This window comes from Nipponia nippon, unplaced genomic scaffold (genome assembly GCF_047370975.1).
Source record: "Nipponia nippon isolate SJK-2023a ecotype South Korea unplaced genomic scaffold, ASM4737097v1 scaffold_1, whole genome shotgun sequence".
In the NCBI taxonomy this organism is placed as follows: domain Eukaryota; kingdom Metazoa; phylum Chordata; class Aves; order Pelecaniformes; family Threskiornithidae; genus Nipponia; species Nipponia nippon.
In genome coordinates this window covers 57,166,392-57,179,661 of record NW_028262290.1, presented here as the reverse complement: position 1 = coordinate 57,179,661, position 13,270 = coordinate 57,166,392, and the positions used below count along the sequence as shown (strand labels likewise).

At 38.9% G+C, this 13,270-nt stretch overlaps 1 protein-coding gene across 4 annotated transcripts in view; it reads left to right on the top strand.

Moving 5' to 3' along the window:
- The window catches only part of PIEZO2 (piezo type mechanosensitive ion channel component 2), a 483,849-nt gene that overhangs the window by 279,385 nt on the left and 191,194 nt on the right, over window positions 1–13,270 (top strand). The window lies entirely within an intron of this gene.

Below are 13,270 nucleotides of genomic sequence, written 5' to 3'. Positions count from 1 at the left end.
TAGATGGGTTTAAGAAATGAGAGAAGTGTGTTAACTATTTTGTTCCCATCAGAGATGCATTTTCTTTGGGTTTAGCACTGACTATTGTATGTCTTCATCTTTTAGGCTTTCTCAAAATTCCCTCAGAACCTGAGGTGGCTACACATTTGTGTTATTAGATCATAATTCAATGTATTAAGAATAAAATGAGATATAGTAATTAAAACCCCTCTATCCATGTATTATGTCACTGTCTGATGAACTCTCTTAAGTTGTTTGTTTAATTTAACTTTAAATCTTGACCCCAAGTTTTATGTTTCTAAACAGTATTTGTCTCTTTCTTGCCTGTGTTGTATTGGAAGAAGGATTTTCAATTTTTAATTATACGTAAACACTACTTAAAAATATATTGCATGACATTTTGTATCTTCCTCTCTCAGGAAATGTTCTTCAATAATTCAGAAGCAAACGTTCTTTATTGTGCAGAAGTTAATTAAAATATCTATCCAGTGATTTAGATGTGTAACCTCCAGGTAGAAACTCTTTGTACTTGTCTTACAATGCTTACATTTAACATTTAAATCTGTCAGCCTACCTTTGATAAACGACCATTTAATTTATCACAGAGTATGCTGCTGCCACTTCAGTAAACACTTGTACTACAATTCAACATAAGAAACCTTATATGAAGTAAAGCATTTGACTTAAAGTAACAAAATCCTAAGGAAACTTGGAGCAAGCATTGCCGTTTCACCTTTAACTCAAACCATTTCTTAAAGTAAAAGGCATAATTGTGTTTATGAAATATCAGTTTTAACTGGAATGTCTTGAGCTTTGTTGGTTCAAATCAGACCTGCAGGCTCTAAAAACGTATTTTCTTTTTTTCAAAAATGTATATTATTGATTGAGTGAACTGGATTAGTTGCTTTCCTATATCTGTTTGATTCCTATGACTAAAAAGACATGATTTTTACTTAGATTAAAGTAATTGCATCAGCTAGACACTGTTCGTATAAGTAGAGAGTTCCTAACTGTCCAAGAGAGATGCAACCACTGGCTTTTTCTTTCTCCTGTGGTGGGAACTGGGGTCTACGGTGGGAACTGGGGTCTACAGTGGGAACTGATTAAAATAATTGCTTTATCCTGAAGAGTCCACTCCTGAAGAAACAGAGAGAATGTACCATTTCTGTCTGTTTATTAACAGTTGCTGAGTGCAAGTTTCTATTCTAGCTGCCGTTAATAATGATTTCCTTACTTGGGGCCTCACAGGACAATGGGTATGGCCGTAGTAGTACATTAAATGTGCCTCAGATTGCTCTCTGACACCGAGGCCAGTTGATGCGAGACGACCCACGTCCTCACCATTAAGCTCTCTTTGCCTCCTGGGCCCAGAAAGTGGGTTGAAATTGCCTGTTGGGAACGCTATTTGTCCCACAGGAACTCCCAAACCGTGCTTGAGTTGTTTGGGAGAGAAGGAGTTGGCTGCCCAAAATTGTTCAAAGATTGTTTTAACTGTTTAGTAATATGAAAAATCCAGCTGTTGAATTTCAGTGCCTGAATATGTTTGCAGGGCAAACTGGCTCCATTTAGTTTACTGGTGTGACTATAGTCAGTGAGCTTCAGGTGAAGCTAATGAAGAGGAGAATATAATACTGGCACTATGGACGCTGGACCCCCAGGGTGCTGAAGGAGAAGTTAAAGAAGGTATAAAGACCATTGTGAATGAAGGGGACAGAAAAGGCCAAGGCCTTTGCTAGATCAGGCAATAAGATCAATTATTGTCATTAAGTGGCACCAGATCATACATGGTACTGTGTAGGTGAGGAGAAGACAGAATTCCCATTTCAGAAAGTACCTTGGTAGTACTTCTGCTTGTAATTATTTGGTGGCACAGCCCCACTGTATTTCTGTTCCCTGGCTATATGAATAATGCTTTGCAAAATTGACTACAGCAGTGTGCTAAGGCAAAGCTGGAGAAATGACAGCACTGTGCCCATAGCATCTGCACAGCATTATGATCTCTTCATTTGAGAGTTAGCTGTTAATGTTTATTCAACTCTTTTCACTCAATAACAAGTACAGAAGTGCAGACTGGAAGACTGGAGTTTTCTGTTTCCCTATCCAGACCCGGATCAACTATTAATAAAATATTTGATTATAGCTGTTTGTCTTATTCTTAAGCCCTATGTGCCCCACTGGAAATATTGTACAGTCTCTTCTGATGCTTATCATTAGGAAGTTTTTGTCCCATTAGTCAAAATGTCCTGTCTTCCTCCTTCAGCCTGATGTGGAAATGGAGAAAATCTTTCCGTTAGTCTTTATGGTTATCTGTTACGTATTTGAAGGCTGCAGTCATGTCTGTCGTGTGTACTCTTTTCTCTCATTCTCTCACAGAACTTCAGTCCCTCCAAACTTTCTTCATGAGTCATGTTTTCTAGGAAGGAGATTAGTCTTATCATTATTGGTCTACTTCTGTTTTCTCCCAGGGTTCCAGATATTTCATGAAGTTCACTGCCCAAAGCTAGGTGGTATTTCAGCTAAGAATTTACTAGCACATGCTGAAGTACAATTACCCAAGTGTCTGCAAGTGACACTCCCTGTTTATGTATTACTATATGGTACTTTTTACAACGGTAGCATTGTCTCTCACTTTATTTGTGATTCACTGTAACCCACAAATCCTTTTCTGCAGAACAGACCATTTTTTCTAATCCCATATTTATGTCGGTGAGTATTCTTGCATTATAATGGAAATTTATTTTTGCCCATTTTTTTCCAAAATGGTTTTATTTATCAAGACTGTTCTGAATTCTAATTCCCAATTTGCTTGTGGCCCCTCTTGTAGGGGCTGTCTGCAAATACCACTTTTAAGGGGTTTTGGATATACTAAAATGTTTGTTTTTTCCTTTAAATGTAGTCTTTGTTTTGATTGTGCTGGAATTGTAATATCTCCCTGAGTTTAAATAAATTAAACCATAGAGTGCTGAACGAGCTTGCGGATGTTATGGCAGGACCCGTCTTGATCGTATACCAAAGGTCTTGGCAGTCTGGGGAGGTCCCTGGTGACTGTAAGCTAGCCAATGTTATTCCAATTTACAAAAAGGGTGTGAGGGAAGACCCAGGGAACTACAGACCTGCTAGTCTAACCTCAGTTCCTGGAAAAATTATGGAGAAGATTATACTGGGTACTATTGAAAGGCATTTAAAGAACAATGCAATCATCAGGCACAGTCAACACAGGTTCACAAGGGAAAGTCTTGTTTAACTAATTTGATATCCTTCTATGATAAGGTCACCCACCTAGTGGATAAAGGGAAGGTGGTGGATGTAGTTTTTCTGGATTTTAGTAAGGCTTTTGATACTGTCCCTCACAGCATCCTTCTGGACACGTGGTCCAGCTGTGGGATGAGCAGGTTCACAGTGCACTGGGTGAAGAACTGACTGAACAGCAGGGCTCAAAGGCTTTGTAGTGAATGGGGCTACACCTGGCTGGCGACTGATCACCAGCAGTGTTCCTCAGGGTTCAATTCTAGGGCTGGTCCTGTTCAATATATTTATCAACAATCTGGATGCAGAGAGCTGAATGCATCATTAGCAAGTTTGCTGATGATACCAAACTGGGTGGTGCTGTTGCCTCTCTTGAGAGACAAGATGCCTTGCAGAGGGATCTAGACATGTTGAAGCATTGGGCAATGATTAATGGGATGAAATTTGACAAGTCCAAATGCCGGATTCTGCTTCTAGGATGGAGTAACACTGGGCACAAGTATAAATTGGGAGAGGAGTGGCTGGAGAGCAGCTCTGCAGAAAGGGATCTGGTGGTGCTGGTCGACAGCAGGGTCAATATGAGTCAGCAGTGTGCCCTGGCAGCCCAGAGGGCAACCCGCATCCTGGGATGCATTAAAAACAGCATAACCAGCAGGTCAAAAGAGGTGATTATCCCCCTGTATTTAACATTCGTGCAGCCTCACCTTGAGTACTGTGTGCAGTTCTGGGCCCCACAATTTAAGAAGGATGTGAAGGTCCTTGAATGCGTCCAGAGGAGGGCAACAGAGCTAGTGAAAGGGCTGGAAGGCATGTCCTGTGAGGAGCAGCTGGGGATGCTGGGTTTGCCTAGCTTGGAGAAAAATAGGCTGAGGGGCGACCTCATGGCTCTCTACAGCTTCCTGAGGAGGGGAAGTGGAGAGGGAGGTGCTGATCTCTTCTCCCTGGTATCCAGTGATAGGATGCATGGGAATGGTTCAAAGCTGCACCAGGGGAGGTTTAGACTGGACATTAGGAAATGTTTCTTTGCCGAGAGGGTGGTGAAACACTGGGACAGGCTTCCTAGACAGGTGGTCGATGCCCCAAGCCTGTCAGTGTGGAAGAGGCATTTGGACAATGCCCTTAACAACATGCTTTAACTTTTTTGTTCAGCCCTGAAGTGGTCAGGCAGTTAGACTAGATGATTGTTGTACTGAAATACAACTGAAATATTCTATTCTATTCTATTCTATTCTATTCTATTCTATTCTATTCTATTCTATTCTATTCTATTCTATTCTACTCTACTCTACTCTACTCTACTCTACTCTACTCTACTCTACTCTACTCTATATATTGCCTTCAGGTGAAGGAGGTAAGTACTGTAAATGTGCACTTTTGGTGCACTACTTTCTAGGCTGAGTAGAAAGACAATACGAGGAGGAAGGGAAAAATGTGTAAGCAGAAAGAAGAAAAAAACCTTGCCATTATTTTGGTTTACGTTTAATTGCTTGTTTTCACTATGATAAAGTATGTGAAATTTTCATGTGTTCCTGCAGTGACTGTTCCCTCTCTTGCTTTCATCCTTCAGGGAAATTAAAGCTGATTCTACAGCTCCATAATTTTCACCTCAGAAATGAATGAATAAATGTTTCAACTTAATTCTGTATTTTTTGGAATTTATTGTCTTCCTAGTTAATAATCTAACTCCTGACAGTTTTAGAAATGGTTGAGAGGGGAGTATACCTTTGTCTTCAAATTCTGTAGGTTAGTTTGTCTCAGTATGTTCAAATGCCAACTTCTGAATCAAAAGATCATTTTCTGGTTCTAGTTTTTCTTTTCACACTGCCATATTAAAGCCTCTGAAAATATTTTCATTTTGGTAATAGAAACACTTGAAAAATGTTTAAATTAGAGGTGTGATACAGACTATCGCCTCTTAAACCTCATACAGTTATAGTTTCATTTTGGAAATGAAGAGCAACCATCCCTTTATCTTTTACATCTAGAAGCAGTTTAATTTGGGCCATCTGCAAGACCAAAGCAGACACGCAGAATTTCAGGCTTATTTTAAAGTATTCTGCTCTTATCCTGGACTTATGTTATTCAAAATCAGCTGATAGATAGTGTTTAGGATAAGTAAGTCCTGGAATGTTTAGCTTCTTCAGTTTGTTACTTTTTTCATCCCCTTCCTCTTTTAGAGCTCATATACCTTCTCTTTCAGAATGGCTACAAAATGCTACAGCATTCTCTAAATTATATAGGAGATGTATGTTGGTGGGTTGATAGAGATGTTTAAAAATGTTTAGCCAACAGAGGGTTCTTGTTCCTTCAGAGCCTTGTGAGTATTGCCTAGTGCTAATAAAATTTTGTTGTTAGAACTCCTTATTTAGCTTAATGAAAGATTTCTAGTTAGCCACAGCTGCATTGTATGGAACTAACATTGAATACCTCTCAGATAGTTTCTTTTTTAAATCAGAGTTCATATAGGAAAGGAAAAGAATAAATACAGAAAGGGTGAGCTGGGCTAATTTTAAGCCATCAAGAGCTAGGTAATCAATCAGTCTTGTTTCACTGATGATACCTCCGTATAACACAGAATCTGATTTTGAGAAGTAGTAGTATTCATGCAGTAATACAATTTCAGTATTAAATTTGTACTTCTGATGGAATAAAATTCTGATTATTAGATTAGGTAACATCTTTTGAGTACAGAATTTGTGATACAGGCAACTGAAAATTAGAGCACAAGGTAATATAGAGTCTCATTCTTCAGTATGCACACTATAGTTCTTTCCTAGCACTAATTTTCAGCATCTTTAAAAATGGCATTTCCACCAGCAGAAATGTTTTCCATGATGTTCATTTTAAACTTTACTTCCAATAAATTAGTGCAATTATTCCTCATCATACTACTCCTCTGTCAGTGTGTCCTCTTCTTGTGTTTAGTCAGTCTGTAAAAATACTCCGATTTCTTTTTCTCTTAGTTGTGGTAGTGTACATCCGTTTTTTAATTTGTTCTGACTCTACCATCTCTTGTTCTTGAATTCTGCAAATGGATCTACTGAAATGCTTATTCTTTCAGAACAGTATTTTAGTCCATGAGAAATGCAACTAAGAATAGTTCAACTATTCACTAATTAAGTTTGTATTCAATGTTTATTAGAATACCAAAAGGGACATTTAAGGTATTTCTGCATATTTTTCCTATATATCAAATAATAGAACTGATGGAGCTGAAATAGATACCTTGAAATCCTTCTAAAGACTTTCTGTGAATCTCTGTGTATAGTTTGAGTGCTTTATTTGCAAAATGGTTATGTGTAGAAAAAGGGAGAATAGGCTTAAAGCACCAAGTTGCCTAGATAGCTTCTCTGTTAGATCATGGGAACTAAATTCAGATATTTCTCTGTCCCCAGTATGCCGTGGTGAATGTCAAACAAATGCATGCCACCATTGTGGAATCATAATAACTTTCTGCTTTAGATAAATTTTGAAATGATTTCTTGGCTAAAAGACCATCCTGTGTTTGCATTACTACCAGCATGTCCCTGAGGTTTTGGGTTATATTAGGAAGCAGCAATACCCAGTACAAATAAATTAAGTTTCACCATTTATTGAAAGCTCAGACTCAGGACTGCAGCTGACCTTTCATAGGATTGAATAATTACTTTTTCTATATACCTGGTGAGATTTCATGTCTTTTATACCCTCCTGAGTATGCCTTTAAGGTTGTGCTGGTTTTGAAAAGTACCGCATCTGTAAAGGCTATTGTATTTCTAGTTGGCTTTATTAACCCATTGGAAATAAAGATGCTGGTTTTACTTATAAAGGGGCAAAAGATTAAGAGTTTTCATACAGTTTCATATTTCTATTTCAAAGGCAGATGCATGCAGGTCTTTCAAATACCATGACTTACTGGCCCAACTCCTGCCTGGAGTCTGAGCATAGCTCATGGGCTCTTGTCAGCTGTTTGGACACATCATTTCACCAGAGGCTGCCTTGAAAACAAATATTTTGAAAATATTGAAAATTTGAAATACTATTTCATGAAACATATTCTGATAATTTCCTGGCCATGAATTGTCTTGATAATTTTGACAATTTTAATTTAAAAAATGTTACTTCATATGAAATGAAATTAATCCAAATGGCACTAACAAAACTAGTAAGTTTGTATAAGAAGCTTCTGCTTCTGAGCAGAAGTCATAGCAAAGTAAACATTTTAATACTGAAAAAGTCACTACGTCCTCTGGAATGGTTTTGCTTACTAAAATCGAAGGTAACAGTTAACCCATATTAAACAGTGCTCAAGCACTTGCATCCCAGGCAAACGAGCTCATTCTTCCCAAACACACACATCCATTTCTCACTGACTAGGCAGATGCTCAAGGCGCCTTCCAAAGAACTGGTTTAGCTGCAAACTTGTGAGATCTTCAGTTGCCTCCATCGCATGCATAACATACTCTTCCTTTTTTGTTTAATGAAATCTTCATTTCAACGTTCAAGGGTCTACCTCAAACCTGAGCCCTTCTTTTGACCTCATGCCTGCATTTTCTCACATTTCTTTATTCTGAGATGTGTAGAGACTGAAGTGTTTAGTCTCTTTAGCAATTGCCGTGGGCTGTTGTAGTTGAAACTAAAGTGGATCTCATCTGTAAGCTTATCTCAGTTTGAAAATGCATGTTTAAAAGCAAACCATTTTTATTGTATTAAGAGTGGGCATTATCTTGCAAGCATCTGCATTTTAATCATATTTTTGTGTGTCATCTCAAAGATTATCATCTTGGCCAAAGTCTGAGTAAAAAAAATGCCTTTAAATGTTTCAGAAACAGTTCTTTCTGTTATCACAGAAGTTGTCAGATTGTGCTTGTGTGGTGTCTGTACTACTGGCAAGAGGAGAAGGTTGAGAAATTAACTCGTGTTTCAGGAACAACTGTGGAATTTCCAGTACAGCAAAGTTTTTGTAGGATGAAACAACCAGCTGTAGTACTGCAGAAGAGTCAGAATAACCTTTCATTGAGAGGATACATGTGTTGAACTTGACATTGTCTAAGCCTGTGATGTCTACTACAGCAAATACAGTACAAATTTACAGTGTTAGACGTTTAACTAGACCAGTTCCAGAATGGTGAGTGGTGGTTCAGTGGGAAAAAAAAAATATATGCCAATATTTTAATAGAAGAGATTGTACAGTATCTGCATGCTCTCTGACTGACAATACTAAGTCCCATAATAGAAAAGTCTAGTTTTAATGGAATTCAGATACCTACACATTTTTGAAGTTCTGAGCTACAGTCTTTATTGATTATCAAATCAGTACAGACAGCTAGTTACCTGAAAAGACTTTTTGTTCAGTTTTTATGAGAGATCAGTTGCTTCATGTGTTTTGGCTTTGTGGTATGTCCTCACCAAGCTATCTGAAGCTTTGTTGCTTGTTTTATTAGCCAGATACTAAAGGCTGAGCATATGAGAAGCTGAAAATGTTTCCAGAACGCAGGTTAATATAGCTTTATAAAAATGAAAGGGAACTGTGAAAACTACTGTTCTTTATTCAAAGTCAATATATGGATTTTGTCCTTCTTGTTCTAAGCAGTAAGACTGTCTCTTTGTGGTACATCCATCTACCCAGTGCCATGTGGACTGGAAAAAACCCTGCCTTGACCTAGCTTGTAAACTCCTCTGAGAAGGGGCTTTTCCTCTTCTGTGGTTTGTACTGTATGACCTGCAGCAGGAGTCAGCTGTATAGCTTGGGGCTTATGGAGATACCATAGCTTAAAGAATAATGAGAACAGGATTTCTTCATAGCTTCCCTCTTATCAGCGACTATCCCTGAAGAATAATGAACTTAAAAGCAATGAATAACCATTTATCCAAATCTCCACTGAGAGAGGGAAAATTCTGCAGAGACTAGCAGAAGTAGAGCATTCATAGCTGCAGCTCCTGTCATACTACTTCACATGACAAGCACCCCTGAAAACCTAACAAATGACGGAAAGGCAAGAGATATGATGTTAAGAGAAAAAAAAAACTTAATGTAGTTCCTGTCGTTCTCTGGTTTCATAGTGTGCTGTTTCTTGCATAGGCGATATGCAGTGTCTGAGTCATGAAATATGTGAAAAGGAATTTCTCTGTGGAGTCAAGGAGAACTTGGGAGTAAAAAGAATGCTTAGCTGTAAAACATGCTGTGAGATCAGGTTTTGGTGGCACAAATATGGTCGTTATACAAGGTCCTAGAAAGGTGTGTGCTTGTACAGTATTACCAATGACCATTTCTGACTGTCACTTCAGTGTTTCCAAGAGTCAAGAATGTATAGCATGTGGAACAAATCCTGTGATAAACTTTTAATCAGTCAAAAGTGTTAGCATACTTTTTTTTGCCTCACCAGAAACTTGCAACAATAGTTTATTCTGCACATGAAAGTTGACTTTCCTTTAATTCAGTACACATTGATTGTCAACATTTCTTCAACACTTTCAGTGCAACATTATGCAGCCAGGAAATTTATGACTAGGGAAACAGAAGCTTCTGTAATTGCTTCTTAGGCGTGTGTGATAAGTCCTGCTTAATTTCCTGCTGGGTGTTACTGCCTAGCAGTTCGGAAAGTTGGTGTTCATTGTAGTTACGGAGTTTTTATTTCTGGACTCAACGTGCTCCCATGTGAAAATTGAGCAATATTCTAAATACTCATTTTCAGCCCTTATATATAACACCTTCTGTATAACGTATATAATTATGCTGTAACAATGTTAGCATACTCATTTGTGTTCCTCCATTTAAGAGAACCTGATGTAGGAGGTGATCCTTCTCACTGCCACTCACAGTTTGTGGTTTTGACAGTCAGATTTGCATTGGAGAGAAGAGCTGGGAAACCACTGGGTGGCCCATGGGGTGTACAGCTTATATCTGGAGCTGGTGGACTTCCAAAGGTATTCTTACGTTGCACCTGAGGAAACACCCAGCATGCCTGTTGATGCCATGATGCAGACGGGCAGTTTTCTTTTTTGTGTCCCAGTTGTAGCTAGGATGAGTATACCTGACTGTGGGGTAGTAGAAAAGAAGGGTGACCATCCCCATCACCTTGTTTTAGGGGCTGTTGGTAGGAGGGATCAAGTAGCTGTTGTCTGTCTCCCTCTGCCCTCTTAAGGGTAGGAGCTGAAGTAGCAAATGTAAGGGAGAAATCAAGACCAGCTGGGAAGGAGAAGGCACTTGGTAAAACTTGAGTAGCAGAGAGGAGAGCAGAATGTATGTGTGGAGGAAATGAAAGCAGAAGAGAGTAACTGTTTTCTTGATTTATACTCTTGGTTAGTGCTCTTAGTAAATTAAGAAGCAAACATGCCACGAAGAGCCTTCTACATTTTTGTAAGTAGCCACTCCCCCACTTGCCCCCTAGTTATATGCTTAACCTTCCTATGAAAATCTTATCAGACGGTATGGGATGCTAACTGCGTTTAAGTCCCAAGTTACTAGAAAGCCTGTTTTCCATATTGTGAAAAGTTTTTGAAGACCAGCGAAGTCAGAAACAGGCTGCTCACACAAACAGTTACCGTGACAAAACTTGTCTACAGGGTTAGACCTTCACGCTGACACCAGCCCTACTGTTACAGTGGTTGTCTTGGCTCATTGGCAGTGTTTTGGTGTAGCAGTACAGGGTATGTAAGGACCAACATCACAGTGCTTTAGCAACCAGCATCTCTGGGCTGGTATAGAGCAACATGTTGAAATGTTCCTTCGTTGATCATTCAAATCACTGTAACATAAATATTTTACTGGGGAGTCTTACTGTAGAATTACTGTTCAGGAATAGGAAACTATATATTTGTGTGTTGGACACTGTTTAGACAAATGCTTTCCACTGAGAATAAATATTTCACTTTATTTCTGAGGATTTGTCTCTTCTGTTTAGCTGTTTACATCTTTATGTATTGCTCTTCATCACATAATCATTTTGAGTATTTCTAGAAAACCTGATTCATTAGTGCGATACAGTGAGCCTTTGCATGTGCCTGTGCCCACACTGTGAGTTTGAGGAGGTTTTGGTCCCTGCGTCTGAGCCCTTGGGCTTGAGCCTGCTGTGTCTCTTCGTGCTTTACATTGGCAGCATGAGCTGGGTCTCAGCTGGGAAGCAAACAGCAAATTTGAGTTGAGGTGATGACAGCTGCTCACCAGAGCCATTCTGACACTAGTTGGGCATCTTGGCTGCAAGCACAGGCGAGGTGTTGTGCCTGGGGGTGGCAGCTATGAGGGGCCATCCCTTGCGGTGCAGAACCCCTGGTGGGTGTGCTTCCCTGGGCAGTGTGGGCTGGAGGCTGCTCAGGACAAAAGCCAGGTCTTGACTCAAGGTTAACCTCGAATTGAAAGGACTGGGTTTACTGAGCTGTTCTGTGGAATCTGTGACGTAAAACAAATCGCCCCGTGAAACAAAGCAAAAGGCGTTGCTTGCATAAATACGGCTTGGAGCCATCAGGAAAAAAATGTTTTCTCTATGGACTTGGACTTGAAATGCTTTTGTGGGCTCTCCTGCGTCAGTGTGTTAGAACATAGTCCTAAACCTGGGTCAAATGCAGTGTGAACTCACATGCTTCGAGTTTAATTCCAAATGGAAAATCTGTCTTAAAATTCCCTTCAATTTCTGCCAGATATATGAGTCTGAATCAATAACCACACAGGATGCCTTACACCTTTTGCATAAACAATGTGCAGCACATCTGTCATGCTTATGTTTAACGTAGAGCAAAATAAATAAGAAAAATTCCTTAACGCTCACAAAAGAAGAAAAAATACCCTTCACATCTTTGGAAGGAAGAGAACTCATTAGATGAGCTTAGAAGGGTAGACTTGATTTCCAAAGTCTTAAACATCCCTCTTTTGTTTCATTACAACTCTAGCATTTTCCTGATATCTAGATCTGGAGCATTGCACCATTTCCATCCATATATACTATGTTTACTGCTGAATTTTATCATACCACATTCCTTTAGGGATTTGTTTAAAGGAATCAATAATCTGAACTGCAGAAATGTTATAGTCATCATCTAGACTAAAACGAGAAAGATTTTCAACAGCATCAGTGAAAGTTGTAGTAAATGAAAAATATTTCATGACAAAATTGTAATCCTATTTTTATGTCTAGAAATAAGGAGAGTACCATATACTATCTTTCAAAGTCCAGTGACCAGAGAATGAACTTGATTTCCAGATATCATCAGTGATGCCAAATGCCTATTTTAAAACTGAAAACAATTTTAACACTGTTTTCACACTGAAATAGTGTGAAACACTGAAAAGCATTAATGATGCACTCCAGCCAGGGGCTGATAAGACTTTTCTCAAGCTTTTTGGGGTGTATTATCCTCAATTTATTACCATACTCTGTAGAAGAGAGAAAGGTCATTCTCAATAAAAACAGAACTTCAGTCCTTTCCTGAGGGAAATTGGGAGTAATATAATTCAGAGTACATTACATAATAAAAGCTCCTACTGGTATTTTTCTGTTATGTATACAGTTATACATTTCAAAAGAAGACAGCCAGCCCCCAATCCAAAGGACACAGTGATAAGAACTGATAATATTTGATGCATTTTTGGTTCATGTAATACCTTACTTACAAAGTCATTATGGCCAAGAAATGTCATACAGCAAATTCTTTTTCAGGGTCTTTTTGGCACACAAGTTTAGAACATTGAAATGCAAAAGGATGATTTTTAACTTGTCCTTTAGAGCCAGCAGAGTTTGACCTTGTCATGGATTGTGTCGCTGTGGTTTGTTGGCGATGCCACAGATGGCTACATAGCAGGTTCCAGGAAATTCCTGATTTTTCTAGACCCCACAGGTTTGTCTGTGAATAATGTAACGTTTCATGAGAGAACTCATGTTCTTACCTCCACTGTACAGATGTCAAAGGACTCGAATTACACCCAGAACAGGCTCCATTGTAGAATCTAGCAACTTACTATCATTCTTAGAAATACAGTCCTTAGTTTAGGTGCCGAGCTGGATTTTAACGGTCCTAAAAATCTTACATCCACCTGGAGGGTGCTAATTAA